General features: G+C 36.1%; 1 protein-coding gene and 1 long non-coding RNA gene across 3 annotated transcripts in view; one reads left to right on the top strand and one right to left on the bottom strand.

Annotated features, from left to right (window-relative positions):
• Nucleotides 1-7,729: 7,729 nt before the first annotated feature.
• The window catches only part of LOC108768768 (uncharacterized), a 20,483-nt gene continuing 6,084 nt past the window's right edge, over nt 7,730-22,128 (bottom strand). The window contains exon 3 of the long non-coding RNA XR_001940505.1: nt 7,730-7,802. This is a non-coding gene — a long non-coding RNA (uncharacterized LOC108768768). The remainder of the gene's footprint in view (nt 7,803-22,128) is intronic.
• The window catches only part of LOC108768767 (LIM domain only protein 3), a 120,369-nt gene continuing 118,136 nt past the window's right edge, over nt 19,896-22,128 (top strand). For both annotated transcript variants that reach the window (XM_018519331.1, XM_018519330.1), the window contains exon 1: nt 19,896-20,380. The gene's annotated coding sequence lies outside the window, so the exon portion shown is untranslated. The remainder of the gene's footprint in view (nt 20,381-22,128) is intronic.

Raw genomic sequence — 22,128 nt, 5'->3', positions numbered from 1 at the left:
CCCCCCCCCCCCGATTGTGCCGCGGCGTCTCGCGACGGCGATGTCGTGCAAGATTTTTAATTAATCGATCGAGACGCGAACGTTGTGCGAGCGGCGTCGTTTGCGGCGCGGCTGGTTCATTAGAGGCTCTTAATTAACTTGCGGCACTCACGCGACTTCGCACAATGGATAGCGCGCACGTGTATGTGTATGTGTATTTGTGTGTGCATGCTGCCTGTACGGGTGTGTGGGGATGCGTGCACGCGCGCGTACTTACACGCGTCTCAAGCTTGCGCCATTCAATTACATGTTAATAATATACGCAGCGCGGAGTTACATTGGCTCGCTTCCACGCCGGAAACTCGCCCGAATCGAATCCACTTTCACGTAAAATCGAGCTCGAGGTAATCTTGAAACCGGCGGAGAGCGTGCGCAGATCGATTAGTAATTACATATTCGCACGGTGAATGCTTCTTTATCGAGCGACAATGGAATTGATTCGCGACGGCCGCGTACAATTAATTAGCGGTGACCGGCGCGCAACCGGAGTGATTAGCACATACACGGCTGACATTGCGCGATCGCTATAATTGCGCGCTTGTGATACGCGCCGTGAAGAGCGGAAGTATTCCGATACGCACGTTTGCACTGGGCGTACTTCGTAAGGGAATTACAGCGTTTATGACAACATCGATACAAACAAAAATGGAAAGACCTGGAGGAGGAAAAAGGAAGAAGGAATGTAAAACATATTTAATTTTAGAATACTATCGTGTATCTAAATTAAAAACAAAACCGTGCCAGTGAGCGAGGTCATTGTTAAGTTAAGCCTTCAGTGGTCATCAGGAGGTCCGATTCGCCATGCAGAATAAACGTGGACAAGTTTTTAAGGGAAACTGCGCATAATCAAAGAATAAGGAACAGGAAACAGAAAATAAAAATTTTAATCTATCAAAAAAAACTGTATTCCACTGTATATGATTCTTAGATAAGTTTAAATTTTTTATTCTTTGTTCCCTGTTTCTTATTCCTTTGATTGCAACCCTTAAAACTCAGTCTATTATATGTCAGTTTTGATCTCCTGATATAATATTATAACAAAAAACACGCGTAATAAGTAATTTTAATTTTTAATGCAGTTTTGTGTTGTTATATATTTTATTGGTAATAATGTTATAAGGAGACGTTGGACTACATACTTCGTATCATTTCAGAATTGAATTTGATTGTGCTTATTATTTCTCTCTGTCTTTTGAGTTAATAATTAGGTTATTTGTGTTTATATATGAAGGTCTATTTTTTATAAATGTTTTGCATCAAAAGTATGAAATATATGAAAACTTGTTTTACATTAATTAAGAGTGACCTATTTCATCGGACATAAAATTTACATATCAATAGCAATACTGTACTCGCAATATTGACAACATTCTAGAGTTAATCCTTTGAAGCTGACGGTAGATCTATTGGATGCACTCTTTCTCTCAATTGTAAATTTCTGTCAAACAATTTATAAATTTTCTTTAGTTAACCAATTGCAAATTTGGATTATTCTCATTAAAATATAGTTAGCATCCATTCTTTTTTACAAAAGTTATACCATTTTGGTTCGTTGAAATTAATTAATGTGTGTTTCAATTACACTGTTAGATATCAAAGCAACAATGGTAACTCAATCCCTTGATTAAACAACGTTTTGTTATTTTTAACTTCAATATGTATATCAAAATGTAAATCAATCCATTTCTGTGGTTGAATTGCTTAGTTTCAAAGTAAATAAGCCATATTAACGTACGCGCTTAGTAAATAATAAACTAAATTGAAGTCCAATTTAATACGTTTCTTGAGTTAAATTGTATGATTCCATTGTTTTAGTTAAATTAACGACATACTGAGTAGGAGCAGAATGGTGACCTATAGAAATGATTAACCTTTACAGAAAACGGGAAAGCCATTATAGTCACGTTGAAATAGTATCATATTTTAAAGCAAAAAGTACAATGAAATAATTAATTATAATAAATCTTATTCGAGGAAAAACTATAAAAAGATTTTAAAAATAGTTCTCCATCCTCTAAAAATAAGTCAAATCGGATATAAATTGATATTATAAATTTAGCAGTGTAACATAAATTAAATGAGTTCTTACAGACCTAGCATCAGGAACTGTTATAGATTTTGGCGTTACAACTTCAGAGGGTTAACACACGATTATGGGATTGGCCTTCGTTGCAGAGCAGCGAAAGGCGGGAAGTCTCGCGGACTGTTATTTCTAATAACTAACTCGCGATAATATCTCGTTAACGTTTCATTATTCGTCGCGTGACGTAACGAAAGTAATATCGATATCGCCGGTAGATCGCGGAGTCGGGAGTTAGCGAGCTTCGTGTGAAACGCCCGTCGCAGCACGACGGCGAGCATCAAAATCATTGGATGCACGTGCGTAATCACTATAACGTTAACGAGGTGCGAACTTTCGCAGTTAGACGCCTCGACTTCTGTCGCCGTTGAACGATCGAACGACGCGGGCGACGCGACGCGACGACGCGGGTGATGTGCGACGGCAAGAGGCCGCGCCGCGCCGCTCCCCGTATGAAAGGGCGGATGAAAACGACCCCGAAACTGGCAGAAACTGGCAACATATGTTCAGACAGGGCCACCGCGTGAATGTGCCGGCCGTATATATCCGAGGACGACACCCACGAGCTGTTCCGGCGAGCTGGTTAACCGCACTCGTTAACCAGTTCGTTCCATAACGCGTTTACCATAATCTAAAATCCCTCACGCACCCGAATTCACCGCCCGAGGGTCGCGTGCGAGTCGCGTTTCGTCGGCTATCGCGAGCTCTTACGATATCGAATGAACCGAATGAAACGAGCAAGAGGAATACAACGAAGAGATGGAGCGGAACAATTCAGTGCGATAATCTAAGAAAAACGAATTTGAATGTATACTACAAAAAAGAATTTCATGTAAAATTATACTGATTAGTAGATAATTTTACTTTTAAAAAGATAATCAAAATCCACTTTGATTCAATATAGAAATTCTCTTATTTAATTAAATTTATTCTTATCGGATCATATCAAATTCATATCATATAAAGTAAAGCTGCAACTTACAAATAAAAATAAAATAAAATCAAATTAGGCTTTTTTATAATAATTAAACAATTTACAAAAGTAAATTTACAATTGAATAAGTTAAATTTATAGAAATGTTTACGTAATAATTCGCGAATTGTGTACAATTTTTCGTAGCCCTTGTGATTATATTACAATTTTATGTTTTCACTATAAATTGTGTAATTTTTACACATTATTATTATTTATATAATATTATATATTATTATTGTTATATACCATTATTATTTAAATATTTTACATACTTTTTTTTACAACATAGAACAAACTGTTTTCTTTTAGTACCTTATTTACGTTCAATGATCATTTTCAGATTTTGATGTATATTTCAGGGAGAGAAAAGGAAAAAATCCGTTAGAATTTTAGTTTAAACGTTCTACAAACACGTAAAAAAAGGCGAGAAACGAAGGTCGATCTCTTCGAATCGGTTTACTGTCGGCTGAGCCGCTCGAAAGACTGGCTCAACAGCTCATAAAAGGGCGCGAGCGAGAAATATATGTCGACATTGAAAAGTTTGTCGAACAAGCCCGGCGACATGTTGCCAGGATAGCGCTATAACTTAACGCCGCCGTCGATATATGGGAAAGGACGTACCGGCAGCGGTAGCGGGCGTCCCTTCTCCTTCTCCTTCCCCTTATCCTTATCCTATGACACCCGCTTCATCGAGCACGCTTCCGCTTCCTTTTGCCCTCCCGCCGTTTCTTTGTACAGCGCGCCAACGAAACTTTGGATCGCCTTTGGGTATGTGCGAACAGAAACGGCGAAAATATGGCATCGCGATTTACGGCTCCGCCTAAACGCAAGGCCCTCGAAAGAGCCGATTTTCGCGAGCACACTTGTGACTGTTTTTTTTATTTAATGTCGATTTTGTCCTAAAGCCTACGACATACGATGCATTTTTTTCCTACTGAATTGCTTGCGTTTTAAATCATTAGAATTGCATAACACAGAACAGAATTTCTAATAATTTTATAGTGTATATATTATATTTTATTAAAAATTTAGAAGATTTCCAAAATTTATTGAATCTTGGTGTGTGTGTGTGTGTGTGTGGATTTAAAAAATTGTTGGTTGAAAATCAGTTTGTTTTTTACCCAAAATCCGTCATTTTAGATTTTGATGTTATGCACTATCTATATTAATTTCTATGCATTATCAATTAAACGTTAAATGTGGTCCTATTATAAATGCAAGGAAATTGTATTGTTTTATTTTCGTTGTTAATTCGTATTTTGTTTTCTGATATGCAAAAGACGGACGTTAAAGTTTCTATTCATTCATTACTACTATCTCAGATTGTGACATCAGAAACGAAAAAAATAACGTATAATAAAAATTCTTGTAAAATCTATTAAAATAAAAATATTTTTTAATTAAATAATACTTACAATCGATGAAACCAACTTCTAAAATATAACTCTCCCTTTGTCCTGTTAATTAATATTAATTATTAATTAATTAATTAATATATCTGGAAATTATGCATAATCAAAAATAAAATAAGCTATGTTCATAGCTATGACAACTGTCAAATTATTAATATATGATAATAAATACACAATTTAATGCTTGTTCTGGAACAAAAAGATAGTTTTCAGTGTATTTGACATGTCTATTTTATCAATTACAAATGTTATTTTATAGAAACATATTTCTATTTGAATATATTTTACAAAAATTTTTGTTGTATATGCTTTTAACTTCACAATCTAAGTAGTGGTGAGTAAATAGGAACCTAAAATATATGTATATATATATATATATGCATATATATGTATATATTCTTTTTTTAACACTTAAATTCTAAAATAAAAGAGGAAAATTCCTAAATCTATTCTTTGTTCTCTGACAGATCTACACATAAAACTTTTAAACGCAATTTTCGAAAAGCAATGGAGATAAAAATACATAATACAGAATAATCTGGTTCTTTCAGGTGGTTGAGGTGTCATCGTTCGCAAGAAATGCTAGCCACCATAAAAATATATGTACGTCACGTCAGGCAAATGGCGCCTATTGCAGCCGTCTCGTCACGCGAATCCGTGTGTAACACACGCGTCAAACAATTAAAAAAATGTTTCCCTCTCACGGCGCTTTTTCAACCCGTTTAGATTATCCGCGCTCGCGCGAGCTAGACAAACGAATGCCGCATAGTTCTTTACTGCTGTGGGATGAGCCGCCGCACGTTCAACGTTGAAAACGAGTATACCCGGTATACGTGCAGCCCTGGCGGTGGCTGTAGGCTGGGGTCGGTGCAATTAGGGGTATTAATTAGCGGGTACTTCATACCGCCCCCCTTTCCGCTTCACCCCTCCCTTCTCACCGCCTTTCCGCTCTCCCCGATTCTCATCCCCGAACCAGCCAGCCTCCCTCGTCCTCTCCTCCATTTATCCTTCTCATTCCCGTCGACGAGCAATATCCCTCTTTCTCCCATGCCTCTAAAGTGCACCACCGCGCCACCGGTGGGCCAATACGAACAAGAGGCATACATAGCTAATTACACGGTTTTATGTCATCAGACGTGGGGTTGGTATAGAAACACCACGAGAAACTTGTGACGTCAGCGTAGAGACGCGAGAGCGGGGGTTGTGCTCTGCGTCGCACGGCGGGATCGAAGATTTAGTTATTATCCTTTTTACCGCTTTCGTCCGCACGAGTACCAAAAGCGCGGGGGTAATTAGTCGCGGAAATATCCGTGCGACGACATAACTACGGTGTGCGCGTCGATACGCCGCGCATCAGGAATACATTTCGCAGTGATGAGAAATTATCTTGGATTTATAAATTGATGTAAAAATCAAAACAAGTAAAGACTCGTAAAAAAGAAATTATAATATTGTATTAAAAATAAGGCTAATAAAAGCCTAACACGAACGACAGTTACATTACGTAAAATAAATCAATGTGTAAAAATAAATTAAATATTCTGGCTTAAATTTGAGCCTTTTTAGTACAAAACAGAAATAGTATAAACAAAAATATATTATTTCAATCAATTTCGTTTCGCTGACAGTAAAAAAAAATAGTAGGAACATATAAAGTACCTTGACCCGATCTAAAAAAAGAAAAGATTTTTTTTATTTCAATTTACTTTATTACTTATTATTTTGTTGTTAATAACGATTCATATATTTGCTTAATATTGTTGTATTTTTCTTAATGTCTGACGCTTCGATCGAAGAAAAATTTGTTACAATATGTATATTTTTATGAAAATTATAAGCAATTAAAGCTGAGTTGGGTTTTCCAACGGTATATATTTTTGTAATTTAGACTCACACTATTAAATTCGTAATGTCAAATTATATATTTTTCTACTGAAACAATGGAGTAAAACAATTCAACTTAAGAAATGTATTAAATTTAACTCAAATTTAACTGTAGTTTACTGTTTACTAAGTATACATACGTTAATATGGGCGTTGTTCACTTTGAAACTTAAGCAATTTAGCTACAGAAATGGGTTGATTAAATGTGGTTGTTTTTTTAATTACATGTTTTGTATTAAAATAATACTATTTTAACATACATGGAAGTTAAAAATAACAAAATGTTATTTAACTTAAAGAATTAAAGTTTTATAAGGATAAAGTTGTCAACATGTGGTAATAGCTGAGAAATTATTTCGTTAACCATACCTTATTACGGACAATTGGAAAAGGTCGGCGATGAGTTCGAAGATATCCTACTCGCTTTATTTACGCGGCGATATCCGTTACAAACCGCAAAGCCGCTATCACGGGGCGGTTAGCGTCGGCGGCAGGGGGTTAGATATTCATGTATTTAAATTTATTTATTGGCAGGATTTTTGCTCTCGAGGGCGACGGTGAGCGGAAAGCTGGACCGAGCCCTCACCCTTTTCGAGTTTCCCCCCCTCTTCTTCCGTCGTCCCCGCCGCTCTCTTGGACCGTATAGTTGGCTGTTAAACCTTCGATGCTGTACAACCCCTTCTGGGTAATTTTCCCGCTTAAAGAGATCTCGGCCAATTACACGGGCTGTCCGATGAACGTTGAATTTTAATCGAAATGAAAGAAAGTAGAAACCCTCCTTGCCGGCTCTTTACGCCCCGACCCCCTTCAACCAAGTGGAGGATGCCGTGAGCACCTAACAGGGTAGCGTAGAAAACGACACGTGCACATACACAATACACGCACGCGACGTTGTGACGGCGCGATTTCGATCGTCGACGACGTTCAACGTTCGCGGCACGTCCTGGGGTGGGAGACACGAAAGAAATTCTTCCGCTTCGCAATTAAGTAGTTCAAGATTCGATGCGTCATTCTGTAATCGGTGTGAATCACGGGAAATTGGTCTGAACATTTCATTCGGAATTATTAGAGCACTGTATACCGAATACACTCACGTGATGACTCTTAAATTACGAACACTAAATTAAGATATATCGTTCATTTGCTATAACAACGATACAACTTAATAAATAAAGTTTTCCAGAAAATAAGTTTGAATATGTTGAATCATTAGTTTTAAAATGCAATTTTGATGTAATAACTGATTATAGAGGAATAAAATATGTTCTTTTGAAATATAGAAAGAACGATTTTGCTAAAATATCTAAAAATTTAGCTAGAAATAAATCTAAAAATAATTTTGTTGAACTATCAAAATAATTATGTAGGATACTCAAACATAATAAGCAATGTTTCAAAAGATTTTGACATTCTTACAACCAGTTCGAGCATTCTACGTAATTATTATTTTAAATCTAATAAAATTATTTCCTCAAACCTGTAGTTAAATTTTTAAATACAACTAGTAAAATCATTGTGCGTATATCCTTTCTTTTTTATGTTTCCGCTCTTTTTTTGAAAGCAACTAAACAATGACAATTAGCAATATTCCGTTATTGTTTCTTACTGTGTCTTATCTTAACATAACAGGATCAATGCAACGGCAATACATAATAAAATCATTTTTTTTAATATAAACAGCAGAAGTGTTATAAATAAAAGGAAAACGCACGATGAAGTATAAAGATTAATGCAATAAATTTCATAAAACTTTTACATATTATTAAGTATCACGCACGCCACGGTATGGGAACAGGGGTGAGTTTTAAGAAACACTTGGAGAACGGATTTCTCTCCATCCCGGCACGGGTGCTGCCATGTCGCGGAGGCGTAATAAACTAGCTAGCCTCCCTCTTACCACCCTCTCGCAACCCCTCTAATCAATTTCCTAAAGTATCCACATACGATCACGATATCATTCTCAAGATTGGATACATTTCTCATTTATCCGATACTTGAAAGTATCAGAATCAGTAAATAAAATATAATTACCAGGATTATCGATTGCATGGAATAGATGATCTTCTGAATGGCATGTGTTTCCGACACGTTCATCCCCTTTCGCGTTCATAGAATTCAAACGTGAAGCAATATTTAATATCCCCTTTTTTCTACCATTTGCACCTCCCTGAATGGAAATGGTAGAAACACATGTGACTCAAATACTAACATATTAATAAAGTTCCATTCGCACGCGCGCGCGCGCGCGCGTACACGTGTACTTCTGCGATTCGCGTGATTGTGCCTTTTGTCGACGACTTTGTGCCGAAGAAAGCTAATAAGTATCGAGAAACACGAGTCGAAGTAACTTTTAAGAACTCCACCGAGAAACCGGGGGTGGCTCCCTCCGAGTTCCCTGCGGCCCGCAAGGGTGACGAGGGGTAGAAAAGGGAACCGCGCAGCGGGAGGGTTGCCGTACTTTATGAACAGGCTTCACATAAATTGTCGCGGCTCTTTAAGAAATTGGAAAAAGGCGCGAGTATCTTACGTGGAACAGCTTGCGCCGAGAGAGCGGACTGAGAACTTTTTCAACTACTGTTGGACACTAACTAGAAAGGGATTGGCGAGACGAATGAGCGAGCGGACGAACGCCGTGCGTGGTGCGTGCGTGCGTGCGTGCGTGGGTGCTTGCGTAAGATTAAACGGAGAGAAATGGATACTCGGAAGAAGCAATTGAAGAGCTTGTTGCACCAAACCATTTCCAATTTATATTTCACAAATGGAAATATAACAATCGTTATATGCATAGAAAACTTTTTACAAGAATCTCTATTTTTTTAAATGTGGAAATTTGTTGCTTACTAATTTGTTTTTTATATAAGTGTAAATGAATAATAAGCAGAAAATCTTTCAACGTGCATTACAAGTATTTGGAAAAAAATTTGTTGCTTAAATATATGTAATGGATCATTGTCCAAAAATTTGTTGATTTCGATCTAAATTTTAAATTTATTGCTTTTAAAAGAAACTTACTACAATAAATTTTTTACATTGCACAATTTTCTAGCACTAAATGAGCAACAAAATATTAGAATTGGTTCTGTTAACACACACTTTGTTCCGTTAAATTTCAAGATGTCCTCTGAAAAGTACAAATAGTTGAAAAAATAATTCTAAGAAAAGGTACAAATAGTAAAGGTATTTAAAAAAACTATACATATGCAGAATATATCCAATTATGCATCATAACTGTATATATTGGCTGGGATAATAATTTCGCAATAAATTCTTTACAGTTCTAAGATGCTTATTAGCATTATTATTAACAATCAATTTAATTTATTATATTGGATCAGTGCAAAAGTTCGTCCCGATTTATTATTCAAAGTTCAAACAGCTGCAATTTTGTTAAAAATAAACGAAATTTAAATTAATAAAAAGGGTTCTAAAAGCCTGAAATCTCTACTTTCGAATGGTTAATATATTTTTTGAGTTTATGTGAGTTTTGTAATTTTTACATATAGAAAACTACGAGCTGAAAAAAATAAAAAATTTTCTTTTCACTTTGTAGATCTGTAGCGTACCCAAAAAAAATTTGAAAAAATTTTCGACTCTCTTTCGTAAAAGCTTGAAGTTTTCCCTACAAAATCTTTTTTTTTTTAATGTTCCTACAATTTTTTGTTAATGAATTGTTGCAAATTAAATAAAATGAATATTTTGACTTTGATTGTTCATAACTCTATCAAAACCATCACAATTTAAAAAAATAGATTCTTAAATTCTGTCATCAGATAGAGTAAGGCTTAGATTTGATATTATTTTTAACAAAAATAGTAGCTGTTTAAAATTTGAATAATAAATCGGGCATGAACTTTTGCACTGATCCAATATTATTATTTCAGCTTCAGTTTATTATTTACATTTATTATTTGCGTTCCCCAAGTCCGATAATAATCAGCACGCAGTTTATATAACTGGAAGTTTAAATACTAAAAGTTTAGTTTATATAACTGGAAAGATGAATTTAAAATTTACATATAAATATTATTAGGCACCAAAATTTAATCTCAACCGTACTGGCTCATTATATATTCATTATATATTTGATTTATATGAACTGTGATTGTGAATAGTATATATACATTAAACTTTTAAAGAAATCTTTTATAATGTCAGAAACATTTTATGTAATTATTTTATAAAATAAACATGAAATAGTGTACACATACATCATGGAAATAAATTTTGGTATCTTTATAGCATTTATACAGTTTCCAAGTTTAATCATCTTGCGTGGTAACCTTATTTTTAATCTAAGAAGATCGAATGTAGAGAACTTTTGATTAATATCCCCTTTATGTATACAAGCCGTAGACGAAGAACTCCTCGTTGGAGTGACAACGAGATCAGGGCGAGAAGGGTAATTCGGAGGAAGAAGGATGTTGTAATACCTGTGGGACACATTTCCCGGGTAGGTAATCTTCGTTCGAAGGCGAGATATTACATTTGAATAAATGTCGCCGCCGATAACTGGTGCCGATCGCAAATACGATCGCGGAATATCTAGCCGGGCCTGTCGCGCGGCATGACGCCCCGTGGGAAATATTTGCTAATATCGATCATATCGTCATTAATGGCTTGTCGCGCGGCAGCTCCCTGCGTCACCCCGACTCGCGACACCAATAACCCTGACTGTTACCTGCCGTCTTTGTTCAGCGTGGCGCCCCGCGAGTTCGCGATAGTTTGCATTAATCGAATTATCTCGCAGACGAGCTGTTCTCCTCGTCTTTATTCGCAATCACGACAATGCACACATAGACACAAATTATATACAACTACATACAAAATTGAATCCAGTTAAATATGAAGTTCTTTTTTGTAATTCAATATGTATATGTTTTACTGCACTGCCAAAGTTTTCATTAAGAAAAGTTACAAGATTTGCAGAAGAGAGAAGTTTAAAATTTAGAAATTTTCGTTCAATATATACTCCGCAAGAACGGTTTTACAGAAGTATCTAAAAATTTTACTACATATCGAAGATAATTTTTTTTTAAATATTGCTTTGCTGAAATATCTAAAAATTTAACTACATACACGGATCGGAAAAAAATTTTGTTAAATAATTATGTAAGACATTCAAACATAATGCGTTATGGTATAAAAAGTTTTACCCTTTTAATAACCAGTTTGAATATCCTACTTAATTATTTTAATGGTCTAATAAAATTATTTTCGGATCTGAATCTAGCTAGATTTTTAAATATTTTAGCAAAACTATTCTTTTCGTGCAAGAAATTTAAATTAAATAGATATGTGCTTAATTGGAAATTATATATATATATAATATCGTATTTTATAATACAGTATGTCTATAAAGTCTGTTCCCACCCCCTACATTTCGGGAATGGTTTAAAATTATGAAAAACCGCGAAATACGTGTTTGATAATTTTAAAGGGCTATTCGCAAATCTCGCAATTAACGCAACCCTCTTTGAAATAATAAAATACGTATTTCGCGGTTTTCCACAATTTCAAACCGTTTGTTTTTCCGAAATGTGGAGAGAGGACATATTTTATAGACACTCTGTATACATACATATATAAAAATCGGAAATATTTTTGCACTGATTAATCATGTAACGCACAACGCAGTATTTATTGAATACATTTGATTTGTGTGAACCATGTATTGTATATGAATAAATAATATTTTTTTATAATTAACATCGTTGCATCTTACTAATTAATATGCACTTTTCGCCTTCCCTGCAAGATAAATTAATGCGAAGTCGGAGTGTTCGGGTAAGGTGCAACAACAACCGTCTATAAAAATAATGTCTCTCGTTCTGAGCGAGAGGGCAGAAGCGAGGAAGGGGGAGTAAATCGGAATTTACCCCAAACGCGGGCGCACGCGGTCGCGACCGTATCTCGTCGGACTCACCCCCTGTGGCCACTCGACGCGTCCGCCGGTGTTTACCGCAATTATTAAATGTAAACTCATATTTCGTAATTGCCAAATATTGGCGGTCCGATCGTTCGGCCGCGACTCGATGCGCCTCACGCGGGGCTGGTTTGCAAGAGGCGTCGGCGAGGGGGTGGGAAACGGCGGAGGGGGATCGGGGGAGAACCAGGGACGGGAGAGAGGGGCACTGTTGCTCGCATCGTTTCATCCCTTCTCGAATAACAATCCTTCCTCCCCCTCGCCGCGACCCTCGAAATGAATTAAGCCTCGGCGAATCGATAAATGAACGTTGCAGGGGTACGCGCGACACGCACCGAAAAATCTACATCAGACGTAAACGGATTGTTTGATCCATCCGATATATGACGCTTCTAATAAATCGCCGCGTTATTGCATATACGTTGTACAATGGAGAGAAATCCAGAATATCATGAGGTGATATATTATAACAATCTCGCGTGACTACATGCGTTATCTGGCTCGCGTTTCATTTGAAGAAACTTATTATAATATAAAGCAATAAAACACACAATAAAAATAGTTACGTATTATTCTTCTGTCGAGGATTAACGAGCTCACGAGCTTAATTCGCGAATCATGTGCTTACAGACAATTTTGTAAAGAATATCGAAAAATACAAACCGCAGGGAAAAGAACTTACAACGAGATATCAGGGTCGATTTAAAAACGCGACTCACGAATAACGGTTGGGGTGGGAAGGGGGTCCAGCGATACCATGGAGGGTTGTCAACGGGAGAGCGGCGTCAGCTTGTGTAACTATCGGTAATTAATCAGAATCATCCCCGCATATCGTGTCCGTCGGACGAGAACGGGCGAAGGCGCTCCGACGTGGTGGTGATGGTGGTGGTGGTGGTGCCCACCACGAGAGGGTAGTTAACCGGTGACGTCACGCCCGTGGCGACATCTGGACCGGCACTAACCGCGCCGAGCCGCGTTGTCCGTCCAGCACGGCGGACACTGGACACCGAACACCGTCCCGGCACACTAACTCCCCGGATCCGGATCAAAATTACCCTGCCCGCCGCGGTGAGGCCGCACGCCGCGCCGGCTGGCTCCAATTAATTTCGCATTCGGCACGTTCTGCGTTTCGGCTTTCCCGCCGGTCGCGGACCGGTCGCGACATAACGGCAGCTTCGGGATGGACCCCGAGTTTTGAATGGGAGAGCTTCGTCCCGAGAATAACCGAGAGTAATTGAGAATATCGAAAAGCTTGAAATTTGAAAAAAAAAAAAATCTTTTTTCCCCGTTTGATAAATCGTTGAGCGATAAAGTAATCTAAATTACACATGTATTAACCTTCACCGTACTAATATAGGTAACTAGTGACCGAGCGATTCCTGTTCGTGCAAGTTTCTTTGAGTTTTTCGGTAATTATAAATTATACTACATTTTATTATTTTCCAAAATAAAAAGTCAATATTTATTCTAGAAAGTTGAAAGTATGTTGGTGAATTTTTAGAGATTTTTTTAATTATTTTGAAGAGGTGAAAAAACGAAAAGATTTGAAGTGACCCTTGATGGATGAGGCACCAAATTGTAGATGGTATGGTAAGGGTTAAGATTATTAGACTGTGATCTTAATTATCGGAATATCGCATTAAATTTTCACAAAGAATTACATTGACCAAAAGTATTATCTGTATTTTTTCATTTATTTGAAATTTTTTCGCCTATACTATTTCTTACAGTTACTAGCATTATATGTAAGTTTAAAGTGTTTTTAAAACAAAGAATAACTCACAGCAAAGTCAAATCCATTTTTAAACCAAAACGTTAAATGTTGGACGAAAATCATTTTTTTTTTCCCGATGTGTCATAATATATAGAGAGAGATTTAAAGATACGCAGAACACGATGCCATCGTTAGATTTGCATAGCACATCAAGATTTTTAGTAAACTGGGATGATATTTGGTCCATTTAATCCCAACTTGTTAAAAATCCTGATGTACTACGCAAATTCTGACAATGACATCGTGTTCAACACGAAAAATTTTTCAAGATACCTACGTACTATACTTCAAAGAAAAAAAAGTAATTTTTTTGTCAAACTGTATAATTATACAGAAAGTCTAATTCAAACAGCCATAACTTGACGAAAATAAGTCGCGTACGATCATAAACTAAAATTCATTTGAAAACTCTTGAATTGTACTTTTAGATGCTGCACTGAGAAAAATTTCTAGTTGAAAGTGATTAAATCAGAAGATTATATCAATCAGTATTCTAGTCGAGATTACATAAATGTCAAATTGGAATTCTGATTAATATGAGCAGAATTTACTGGTTAATTTTTAAGCAGAAATTTTTTTTAATGCGTATACTTTATTTAGAAATAAGTTTCGTGTCGGCATAAAGAAATGTCGAAAATGACCAATAACGTCATTTTTCGCTCATTTCATTCGATCAATTTACTTAAATTCTTGATGTGCTACGCAAATTCTGCAAACGGTATCCGGCACGAAGAAATTTTCAAAGTATGTACTATGACACTTCAAAAAGAAAAAAAGAGTAATTTTTTGTTCGACTGTGTAATTATAAATACAGAAAGTTTAAAATGCAAACAGTTATAACTTGATAAAAATAAGTTGTACAAACATGAACTTAAATTCATTTAAAAGCTCTTGAATTGTATTTTTAGACGCCATATTAAAAAAAATTTTTGGTTGAAATAGATGAACTAGTAGATTTTAATCATATCAACCAGAATTCTAGTCAAAATGACGAAATGTCCAATTATGATGACCGAAAGTCTAATTAATATAATCAGAATCTACTAATTCACTCATTTTCAACCAGAAATTTTTCTCAGTGCGTCGACTTCAATGAGAAACGAGTTTTTTTTTGCTATAAAAAAAATGTCAAAAATAACCAAAAAACGTGATTTTTTTATCCATTTTAATTTATTCAGAATCTTGATGTGTTACGCAAATTCTGCCAACGGTAGAAATGTTCAGTGCGAAAAAATCTTCGGTATGTATAGTATGGCGTTTTTAAAGAGAATTCAAATGTTGAATAGTAGTGATTAGTAAAGTGCCTGATATTTTTGGCCAAGGCTGTATTTATAATCTTTTACTTTTATAGGATCGCAATTGAGACAAACAATTAACTAATTACTAACTACAAAAATTGTAATATGCGCGGAAATATTAATTAAAATCCGAGTAAGAATGCAACTCCGCGAATTCACCTACGACGGACGCTCTTTGAGCAGCGAACAAATTCGGGAACGTCCCTCCGTTCTCGGTGGCTATCAATTGCAGCTAATCCTTCCCCAAAATCGCCGAGAAATTCTTGTCCAGCATGTTCTCCGCAGTGACTGCGAGCTCGCGACTTAAAATCGTATCTGACACTCATCCGCAGACATATTAATCGCATCAGTTATAACACACCGTTCATGAAATCCGTGCACGTTCGATGATCATCGCGGATCGATATTCTAGGAAGGTCGACTTTTCAGTGGGACAATTAAAACTCATGCGACTCGGTGGTTCGGTCATGTATATTAGATACCCAATTTTCCAGCGGTAATCCAGCTATAAATATCTTTGAATTATATTTTCTACCGAGTCCGAGGGTATCGCACTACGGACGATTTGTCCTAAAAGAGGGTGGAGAACGAACGAAGGACAGCACCGCGCGGTGTCTGTTTACCCGTCAATCGTGCGATTAAATTGGATCGCCGGTATTATCTTTTAATCCCGCCTCGTCGGTAGAATGGTGCGGCTTTGGAAAAATCGGTATAAAATTTCGCATTGCAACGCTGCGCCGCGCTGACCGTCGGGTTATAGTCTCGCAACCGGAGACTGAAACAATTTGGAAACGCGGCACGCAGTACTTTATTTCGTGCTGTAAACTCGAATTCCCGTTTTGTACTCGTCATCAATCATCTTTCTGGGATATATAGAGTGCGCGTTGTATCTCTCTTTTGTTACAGATTTCTCGGTTACACTTTGAAATCTATCTTTCGTCAACAGAAACATCGATATGTTAACAACTCTTGAATGTAACTATCGAAAATATGAAACTTCTCTTAAATTCAACTTGAAGAGACCGAGTACATAATTGACCAAATCACATTTTTCAATCAATTCCAAAACATTTTTCCTTTAATATAATTTCGATTAAATTTAGTATAAAAATATTTAGTAATGATACATATATATAAAATTGAAAATATTTGTATTTTGAAAAATACATTATATTTAACTATATAATCACTCCCTTATTTCAAAAGTAACATAACTTGGAAAATTATTATTGACTTAAATCAAATAATGTCGGCAAAAAGAATATATTCTTAATACGAGAAAAAATCTTTTTTTTTTTAATTTTTGTTTTACAACTCTTAGAAAATCTTTTTGAGCTGTGCCGCTTTTGAAGTAAGGGAAAGTTAACTTTAAAAGTCTTAGAAAGAAGTAAGTTAGTTCATTTGATAATTAATAGACTAATGTTAATTCATAATAATTCAAAATTCATATTTTATATGTAAGTTGTGTCACTTCTGAAATAAGAAATACATAGATAAGACTTGCTTAATAATTGTGTACATATATACTATTATAAACTTATGTATGTGTAATAAGTAAACTTTTTCAACATCTATTTTTGAAAAAATATATAAATTTATGACATTGAAAATAAAATGCAGTTTAGCACAAAAAATAATGTGCAAAAAATAAAATTGGAAATTAGATTGAAATATAATTGTTTTTTAACCAATGCTTTGTCTTACGTTCTTATGAGATATCGCGCGATATCGAACCATGTATCTTTCATCGAACGTATTTCTCGTCGCAGCTTCCGGCAGTTTATCTTCCATCGTTATCGCATAACGAGGGATACTTCCCTCTCATCTTTTCTCTCATTCTCTTCCTCTCGTTCGCGAGAGCGGTCGGTAACGGCTAATCCAATCCTATTTACATCGCGGAACTGTCGCGGCGGCATTGACGCGCGCGGAAATAAATCCCGACACGACTAACACGAACGTCCGCGCGCGCGTCCACCGCGCCACGCCGCCGAGGGTGCGTATAAATCCCGGGCTTTCTCTCGGAACAAATCGAATGTCGGTCGATGTAAATGAATTCCGCTCTAATTGCAATTATGCGACACGAATGCGCATAAACGTTCGCGTTATGCGATAAATGACACGTCACTCAGAGGCCGGCGCGGAGCGGAGCCCGCGCTCGCCGGCTCTCACGTCATTGCGAATTTATGAAATGGCGATCGTTATATCCGTATCGGGCCCTCTCGAAACCGTTCGCGTTATAATTGCAATTAATCAATAATTGACGTCATATAATGGGGCACCCGCCGAGACGACGGACCGTTAAACATTCACGTACGTCTAGTGGATGGCATACCGAAATGAGAGCTTCTTGGCACCTCAATTTTCCACAAGACGCCGTTCGAATCGTCGACGAATGTGACATTTTAGACGGAAGACTAATTATTTACTTAATATAAAATATAATTTAATAATAAAATTAATTAAAATTTAATTTTGTTTTAATCGTTGACTAGCTATCTTGATACGCGTTTAAACGTCGTATTCGCATTCAGATTCGGAAACAAAGTTTCGTTGTGATAAAAAAGGTGCAAAATTTTTCGTCGTGAACCAATAAACAACGTGATAAATTTAAGTTCGGAATTATTAGTATATTATTTCGTCGATTAATAATGATAATGTAATAAGAAGTATTTTTAGATTTATTTATTAAAAGAGACTATTCATTCACATTCGCATGAGATATGATTCCTGGCATATTTATACAATATTTGAAGATATGTTTCAATATATTCGGCGAGCGCAAGTGTGTAATAAATTATTATACTGTTGTATAATTATTGCGTTGAGTTGTGCCGTTATCAAAAATTAATTAGTCATTATTAGTGGATCAATAAATTCTATAGGTTTTTAGCACGAGTCATCGAACAATTGAAATTCATGATGAAAACATCTTTGAACTGACGGAACGTCGACCTCGAAAATTCGAGCCATAATCGATAATACATCGCGTCAGACAGTTTCAACGCAAATACCACCTCACTGAGAGTGAATGGATAAAATTGGCGAGTACGCGCCAATCGGTAGACATACCATGTAAATACGCGATGGAGATCTGCACCCTTGTCCCCCAAATCAAATTCCTAACTGATTCACCAAGCTGTTTAGTTAGTTTGATCTAATTATCAGACCAGCTGTGATTAGACTTTCGCTTTACCGCGGATTCGCGGCCTGATGAGATGTCCATGAACCGACTGCAATTGTCCGACCGAATGAGTATTGCACGAGTAGGTATTTAAACATGGTCGAATGCACTAGCAAGAATTTCTCAATAAATCGGACATTCGCACTTTCTCTTCCGTCTCGTTCTTGTAAGATTCTTCGCCTTCTTTCTCAATATATGTGTATGTGTTTTATATGTGATGTATATATGTGTGCGTGCGTGTACATATATTTGTTTTTTGGTAGAACACGCATTAAAAGCTTTCCACCTGTTGCTAAAAAAGAAAACTATTTTGTATTACCATTACAATCAATATTTGCATTTTTTCTTAGACTAATATAGTTATTTTCCAACAGTACATAAAACAACATTTCCTGTATTTTAAACAATATTATATATACATACATATGTGTGTGTGTGTGTGGGTTTTTTTGTGTGCGCGCGTGTGTGTATTGTGTGTGCGTATTTGTATATGTATGAATAAATAGAGGCTTTAAATACAAATTTCGAATAAACACTTTTTCATAAATTTCATAAACCACATTTCATTTTTTCTATTGAAAATTTTTATTCTTTGCCTTTGTTTTTCTGCTGATTACAGAATTAAAATAGATAAACCAATTATCTCAAAATTTATGCGACTAAAACTTTATAAACATATATTAGCCCTAATTTTCCTAGTATAGTAAATGCATAAATAATTTGAAAACAAAAAAATATTATTACATGAAAGAGTGCGCATTTAGAACTTTCACTTTTTAATGTACAACTTGTATATAAAAGACCTTTTTACAAAACTTTTCACTCGAGAATTGCCTTGGCCGAAGCGTCTCACATCTACGTTCCGGTGTCTGATTTGACACTGCCGTTACTACTTTAAGGTTTGATTGTCGGGTTCACCGCATGATTTCCTCTGTAATAACAAACACTCGAGTGTGTGTGCCGCCATTCCATCGCCTAGAAAGAGCACGCCCGTTCGCGCGGAAGAAGCCAGTTCGCAAGTTCGAAGCTCGGACGGGAGAGCAGTTCTCGCGCTCGTTACGAGATTAAGGAAAAAGCTCCGGAGCCACGAGGGGGTGGCGAGGTGGCGACCGGGGCACCCGGGGCCCACCCATGGAGACGTGCCCCCTTTCGGGGTATCCTATCACCGACCCGAGCTTATTCCGCCCCTCAAGCTCGGGCCACACCCGCAATCATGCGCAGTTTCCACCCATCGGCCAATGAAAAGCGCCCAGTAGCTTGCAAGCTCGCCGCTCCGGCTCCGGCTTTCGTGGCCGAGCCACTCCGACCAAACACCACGTGGCACGCGTCCGAGTTGCACGTGCATTCGCGGAGCTGCGAGAGCCCGGTGCGTGCGCGAGAACGGGCGCTTGCGACAGAGCTTGCGAGAGAGCTTACAAGGGATCGGAGCGACGGGTGTTCTTATCGCTAGGGATAGCGGAGAATTTTGTGTCTCCCTTCACCGTGGGGGATCCCCGTTTCCTTTTTGCGCGAGTTCCTTGAACAGCTTCTTTCTGTAACGCATTCTTTCGATCACTCTATCACTCCCTTGCGCTTTCATTCTTCTTCTCTATTATCTTCCTCTTTTTCTCATTTTCCTTCGATCCCTCCTTATATCTTTTAACGCATTTCATATAAATGATCGATTGAGTCATTGTCATATTGTACTATTGTGACGTGAAAGATTTAACTGTGCTTCGAGAAACCTGTTTCGAGAAATCTGCCTGACGTCTTTCGTCTTCACTGAAAATCAAGAGCTGTTGGCACACGAAGATTTCAACGAGTTACGGACGAGGTAAGAAAATTATTTATTTGTCATCAAAGATCATTGCTTGCATATATAGAAAGTTAAAGAAAAGCATTTTTGCATCTTTTAATTTGCATTTTATTGTGTGTAATAAAAAATGCGTATTTTTTTTTAAATATAATTAATTGTGATAGCAGTCAATGACAAGTAACATTCAATTAAATATATTAAAAATAAAATATTTATGAAAGTAAACACATATACATGATATTTGCGTGAAAATTTAATATTTTTTCTACGACAGTAGAAATCGTGACAAGTCAAATGATTAAAAGTAAAATTCAAGGAATGTTTAATTAATTCTTTGGCAACTTTTTAGTATATTATACACTTGTATTCTTCTAAATATCTGTAAAACTTTAGTTTATAAAGAAATGTTATAATTATGCGGAAATATTTAAAGATATTAATTTTCTTATAATTTCTTATATTATAGTTTACCATGTTGTTTATTTTGTTAAAAAATTATAAGAAATTGAATAAAATTTTTTTCAAAACTTATTTAGTTCGTTTGGAATGTACGTAACGTTATACAAAACGTGTATCTAAATTAATTGAACTTTAGACAAGCCTACAGTTTTAATAAAAATTAATTCTTTATATGGCATTTATATAAAAATATAATATGTACATGAGACTTTAGGATATAATATGGTATATGTAAGAAAGTTTGACGTGTAATAGGCGTCGGCGTCGGCTGGAAGAGAGCCGATATTCAACAGTTGGTCCTTCTTTTATCTTTGAAACTTAACCCTCGATGCTTCCACCCTTCAAACAGGCACCCTCTGTTCATACACCCTGAGAGAAGCACTTCTTGAGGGTGTAACAAAAGTATTTAAAAAAAGTTGAGGGAATTTTCTGCGTAAAACAAGGCGAAAATATATTCCGAATAATGAAACGAAGTAACGAAACGAATATCTAGATTTTTCCTCTTGTACTTGAAATGATCCTAAGTTCTTTTTATACTAATCAGGTTATAGTTCATAACAGTTTATAGCCAATCTATGTTTACGACATTATATTTAATTAGTAAAAAGTTTTTATTTATTCAAGGTTTAAAAAGTTTTATTTATTCAAGAAAAAGAATAAAAGAGATTTTATTTTATATAATTATATATATAATGTTGCTGTTTTTTATAAATGAACAATATTTGAAGACATCAACAAAACAATTAATTTTTTTTTATAATTTTGCCAGTTTAATGTTGCAATGTCCACAAAGCATAAACAAATATTTTAAAAATTATTTTAAAGTTGGTAAAAATTAAAAAATATATACATATAAAATTGGAGTCGCGCCTTTAACTTTCTAACTAAAATATCAAAGAAAATTTTTTTGATCGCCTACTCCAAGTATTAATATTTGTCTAAAAATGTTCATTCCATAAATTTAAAAGACCTACTCACATGACATTCTACACATTAAGAAAATATTAATTTTGCAAAGAATCCTACATTTTGTAGGTATCTTTGCAAAATTACTAAATAATGTTCTATTAATGACGAAATTGTGAAATTCATTATCTCGTTACAGTATACAAACACGATATCTGGCATGGTGGTAAACGAGCCAATTTATCCCTAAAAGTACCAATTCACTCGTTCGACGATGTTCTTTCTTCGTTCAGTCCGCAGCGGAGGAATTCGCAGACTCAGTGCAATAGGTGCGGCCATAGGTGTAACATATTTATGTTGTGAACCGGCCGAGTGCGAGCAATAAATAGCGGAGGCGTGGG

Source organism: Trachymyrmex cornetzi, unplaced genomic scaffold (assembly GCF_001594075.2).
Source record: "Trachymyrmex cornetzi isolate Tcor2-1 unplaced genomic scaffold, Tcor1.1 scaffold83, whole genome shotgun sequence".
NCBI classification, from domain to species: Eukaryota; Metazoa; Arthropoda; class Insecta; order Hymenoptera; family Formicidae; genus Trachymyrmex; species Trachymyrmex cornetzi.
The sequence above is the reverse complement of the archived record's forward strand: the minus strand, read 5'-3'. Positions and strand labels throughout refer to the sequence as shown.